Source organism: Bison bison, unplaced genomic scaffold (assembly GCF_000754665.1).
Source record: "Bison bison bison isolate TAMUID 2011002044 unplaced genomic scaffold, Bison_UMD1.0 scf7180017864291, whole genome shotgun sequence".
Lineage (NCBI taxonomy): Eukaryota > Metazoa > Chordata > Mammalia > Artiodactyla > Bovidae > Bison > Bison bison.
The window spans coordinates 765,205-770,527 of NW_011494863.1; the positions used below are offsets into that span (position 1 = coordinate 765,205).

Sequence of the window (5,323 nt, forward strand, 5' to 3'; positions counted from 1 at the left end):
CAGCACACATTGCTGACACTCACGGGCAGGGCCCAGTCACAGTCGTTGTGGACACTCGCTGTCACACTCACAGCCCCAGCCTCTGGCACACACACACGACACATGCTGACACAAACACACAGACGGATGGACAAACACAGTCACACATGGACCCCATACACGACTCCAGTAAGGCGCTGGTATATGTGCTCCATCCTGTCACAGGCTCAGGCCGTTGTTCTCTGGCCACAGCTCTCACCCAGATGGTGCGAAGAGCTGGGCACAGGGCACTGACCCCATGGAGCCTGGTGTGCACAGGCTCGCTCCCAACAAGGTTGGGGCTCCATTCACTGAAAGGCCCGTGTAGGCTCACACAGGAGACCCACCCTCGGCCGTGTAGAGTCAGCTGAATTCTGCAGGGTGGGCACGGGAGGGGAGATGTTTCCCCACCCCTGGGGAAGGAGGCCCCAGTCACAGGCATGGAAGTGTTAAACTCACTTGCCCTCCAGTATGGGGAACTCTAGCCCAGGCAGAGCCAGTTGCGGGTTGAGATGGGGAAGGGATGGGGGTGGGGGGGGGGGGTAGCTCAGTAGAGGAAAGGCTGAAGAAGGAAAGCCACGGAGAATCGATTTTCCTGGGAGCGCCAAGTGGCCAGCTGCTCCCCCCATCGGGGAGCAGGGTCCTTGAGAGATTGCGGGGTGCCAGAGACTGGGGAGGAATGAGACTCCCTTGATCTAGTGGGCTGAGTGCCCTCAGGAGTCTGTTAGTCCACCCTCCCTGGTCACCCTGGCCTCCTGCCTTGCAGCCAGCACCCTAAGACTCAGAATTCAGACTTAGCCCCTGATTTTTAGTCCGTGGCCTGAATACAAGGAAGGGCTGGGCTGCTGGGTTAGGGGGATGCCCTCGGGGAGCCTCTGTGCTTCTGCTGCCCATTGGGGCTGGCGCTTGCCTTCCCTGAGTGAGCAGAACTGGGGGCATAACCTATATTTCACACACAAAAAAGGTATCCTTTTTCAGATGAGAGAATTGAGTCCAATGAGGATGACTTCATTGCTCATGAAGGACTTTGGATACAGTCTCCTAACGCTCAGAGGGCAGCTCGTTCTGGTCCCACAGGATTGAGACAGCCTAGCAGAAGTCAAGGGGCAGGTGAACTCTGGCCCATGTTGGCTCCCACCTCCTGGCCACATAGGTCTCCCCCATAACGGCCTGGACAGTGGCTGGGGAGAAGAGAGGACCAGGCAACCTGAAGAAAACAAACAGCAGTGGCCAGTCAGGAGAACTGGCTGTCCCCGAGCCATCAGCTCTAGAATTGCACAGGCCTGGGCTCCACACCAGGTTTGGTCACTGCCTGCTGTGTAATCATGACCTGGTTTGCCGACCTCTCTGACTTCACTTTAGCCACCTGTAAAATGGGTATGACCCTTATCTCTGTCTTAAAACTGCAAGACCTAAAGTAGATGGTGGGGTGTGGTTCGCACCATGCCTCATTTGGATCTCCAGGTGAGTCCAGCCCTCCTCTCCACCTCTTGGCTCCACCAAAGCTGGCATTTTTCTGGGAGTGGTACCCCACACCAAAGACTCCTTAATTAGAATGTCGTGGATTTAGCCTTCTCTAGGGCTGTTCTTAGATGGGAATGATGGAGTGTGGGATTGAGGAAGCTGAGCTTGGGATCACTGGGAGGGGAATGGTTGGGAATGGATGGGACCCAGGACAGAGGAACCTGGAATCCTTGGGTGCACACTCCTGGGGTTAGATACACAGAGAGCCAACCATGGTTCCCAGATTTTTTTTCTATCCCCTAACCCCCAACAGATAGCAAAGCCACAAGTTAGACTCAGGGATTTCCAGGTGGCTAATGTGGCCTTTGCAGGGTAGTGAGGGGCTTGGAATACACCTATGGAAGGGCTGTTGGGACTGTGGGAGCTTGAAGAAGCGTGGACATGGAGCAGGCCAGGCTAGGGTGGGAAGGGGACAAGGAAATAGGAAAGGTTGGTAAGAAGTAGAAGTGGGCTCTTCCTGTGGCCAGAAAAGCATGGCAGAGTACTGCCCTCGCTGTAGCCCTCAGACCCCTTTCGTATGTGTACCTCCCCGGGTTCCTGCAGGTAAGAGGGCAGGACAGGGGATGCTCTACTTGAGCCTGGGGAAACTTGAGACATAAGAGATTGGCTCAGACTCAAACAGTGGCGGAACTGGGGCCACAGCCTGGGTTACCCAACATTCTTGGCTCAAGCAGTGCTTTCACTCATTCTGGTGTTGCCTGAGGATGACCGTAAAAATAACCACACAGCGCTCATTTATTGAGCACCTATGCATTTTGGCCCTGCACTGAGAACCTCACATTCATCCTGTCTAGGACCCTGGTCGGGGTGCAGCTATCATGGTGGGCATTTCACAGATCAGAGAGTGGGCTCAGCAAGGTCAAGGCATTTGTCTGAGGTCTCCTAGCTTGAGGCTGCAGAGTGGGAGGGGAACCCTGGCTCCAAACCCCATGTAGACCTGTGCCTCAGGAGGGCTTCTACCCATCTCCCATAATTAACACAACGAAGAATATTCCTAGTTGGGCCAGCCCCCCCTCCCCACCTAGGCACCACCCCATGACTCTTCTAGGGCCGTCTGTTATCTTGGACCCAAGAACCTTGGGACTGCTGATCCCGTAAGCCTGCGGAGGGTAAGCCCTGTTGCCCTTGGCTTCTGCGGAGACATGATTCACTGGGTGTCGGGTAGGAGTCAAGGCGTGGCCCAGGGAGTGGATTGAGTCTCCCTAGGGTTGCAAGGATCTTCTTGCAGACAAGTTCTGGGAAGGTCAATTGCTAGGCTTGTGAGAACTGCTTAGGGGCCTGATCAGCATCATACACCTCTCCCATCCCTACCCTCCCACCTCCCTGGGGACGCCTTTCTCCTCTCTGGGGAGCCCTGCAGGGAGAAGTTAAGAAAGTGCCCTTGAGCTGGAGCTAGCCTCCTCTTCTGTACACAAGGGTGACAGTGACCACCCCACCCTGATCAGTGTACTGGTTAGCTAAAGAGAGCACCAGGCACAGCGTGGCCCTGGGGCAGGTCTCACTACAGGTCACCGAGTTGGGTTTGTTTTGCTGGAAGTTGGTGCTGGCCTGAAATGGAGGGGCAGAAAGTCTGGGTTTGGGGCCCTGTGCCATGTGGCAAGTTACTTCCCCTTTCTGGTCTCAGTTTCTGCATCTCTAAAATGACTGAGAGTCTGCCGAGCACATGCTCTGAGACAGAGGTAAGCCACAGTCAGACAGCCACACTCACAAACTCTGCAGCTGGTCTCCGGGTCCCCCAGGCCCAGGGCTCCTGCAGACCTCGTGTCAGCACGGAATTAACCGTCCACAACTTGCGTGAGTTTTAACTCAGTTCTGAGCCTCAGTGTTTTCATCTGTGAAATGGGAAGGCCATGGTGCCTACCTCTTTGGGCTGCTGGGAGAATAAAAGAAGAGGGTGTGGACAGAGCACCTGGCACGGACTTCATCAGTGTGGCCCCCGCCCCCACCTCCACCAGCTGTCCTGGTTGCTGCCCCTCCCAGTCTTGGTCTCTGGGCTTCTGGGAAGGCGACAGTGCCAGTCTGCTGGCTCAGCCGGCTTGGCCACTGACCTTCAGAGCACCCAGGCTGTCAAGGCCGCCTGACTGCCTGCCGGGCGGGTGGGGGGAGTGCCAGCCAGCTCCTCGCCTGACGCTACCCGCCCCTGCTCCCACTCTCCCTCTCTGCGCCTGTGTGTGAGCTAATTAATCTCAGCCCCTTTGGGAAATTAGAACGCCGCAGTCGTGGCCTCCTCAGCCTCGCAGTGCCTGTGCTGCTACTGGGCCCTGCCAAGACCCACTGTGGTTTGGGGGCACAGAGTCAGGGGTGGGGGCAGCAGGATGAGCTGGGTAGGCATAGGTGTCTCTGAGCCCTCCACCGCCTGGCTTGCAGGGGTGCAGGGCTCTGGTTTCTTGGCTCCCTCCCCTTCCATTCAGCATCCATAAGGATACCAGACCATTGTCCTGCTGGGGTTAAACCCAACCTCCAGTGTCTCTGACCTCTTCCTGGGGCCAGTATGGTCACCCCCTGGTATGGTCATATTCCATCTCATTGCGGGGTCGTCTTGCCTGCCCAGCTCAGGCTGATGGAGACAGATGTAATTATGGAATTTTGCTTGGGAAATTAATTTGAAAAAGTTAATTAATTGGCGGTTCCAGAGGTGGCGGGCTCCACGCCCAGCTGGTCCTGCTGACGTCAGTGCTGACCCGCCTGAGATGGTCAGGCCGGGGAGAGGAACCCCAGAGACCTGGCTGGGCAGACCAATGTCCTGGCTCAGGGGGGACACCTGGGAAGTGGGTGTCGCCTGGACCTGCTTAGAGGCACTCTGAAGTCTGAGAACTCAGCCACTTGTTTGTATGTTTATCAAGCAGTTGTCAAGCTTCTACTATACAAGTGCCCTCAGCCAACATAGACCACCGAGTGTTTCATCCAGTTCTTCTGAATCCCTTTTCTCAAGGAAAACCTCTAAACCTGTTCCCAAAGCTTTTCCATAGAGTTTGGATCCACTGTACAGAGGAAACAACTGAAGACTCAGAGGGTATGACTTGCCCAAGCCATTCAGCTATATTCTGCAGCAGAATGGAGTAGCGGATGTATAAAGGTTAGGCTTCTTCCTTTTTTCCACAGGCAGCCCCCTCCCTAGTGTGTGATAGGAGCCTTAAAGTTGACTGTACCCGAGAGAGGGCCAAAGAACATGGCCAACCCCCTCCACCCTGACATCATTGTGCTTCCTCCACACCCCTCCCCAGACATTTGTGGTACTCTGTATCTTGGGACTTTTCCCACCCAACCTTTGGGATGACCCAACTGGGCTGAGGCAGGAGGCCCCATACCCTAGGGCTCTCGGAGTATGTAGGGACCCCTGCTACCTCCTGGGCCCCCTGCAGGGCCCTTGACCACAACGGTCTGACCAAGATCTTGTGTCTGGAGGAGTGCGGATTCAGTATAGTTTTTGTCTAGACAGAAGATGGGTCGGGGCTCCGGCAAGAAGTAGCTAGTCCTGGTTCAGGTCAGGGATGTGACCTCTAGGAGGCCAGCAAGGTGAGCAACGTGGTCTTTCAAGAGATTTGGGCCTGGGTTTCCTTAAGCTGTGTGGCCTTGGATGAGTCCCTTTAGCTTCTGCTCAGAGCCTCATTTTCCTCACTGGGACACAGGGACGATAACGTACGCCACTCAGAGGGCTGTGAGGAGGCACAGGGAGGAAGGAGACAGTGGGAGGTATAACCACTTGAAGCCTCGGTTTTGCTGCCTGGTGGAGGCCGGCTGGGTGGGAGAGCAGGGAGCCAATGGAACTGAGCAAGTGCCA

At 55.7% G+C, this 5,323-nt stretch overlaps 1 protein-coding gene across 7 annotated transcripts in view; it reads left to right on the top strand.

Moving 5' to 3' along the window:
• Positions 1-5,323, top strand: part of CXXC5 (CXXC finger protein 5) — a 38,775-nt gene that overhangs the window by 17,177 nt on the left and 16,275 nt on the right. For 2 of the 7 annotated variants that reach the window (XM_010850341.1, XM_010850340.1), the window contains exon 2: positions 4,501-4,618. The exons of 3 other annotated variants lie outside the window; for them this stretch is intronic. The gene's annotated coding sequence lies outside the window, so the exon portion shown is untranslated. Of the gene's footprint in view, positions 1-6; positions 4,619-5,323 lie in introns of those variants that run through there. 2 more of the 7 variants (XM_010850339.1, XM_010850338.1) reach the window with 2 other exon arrangements.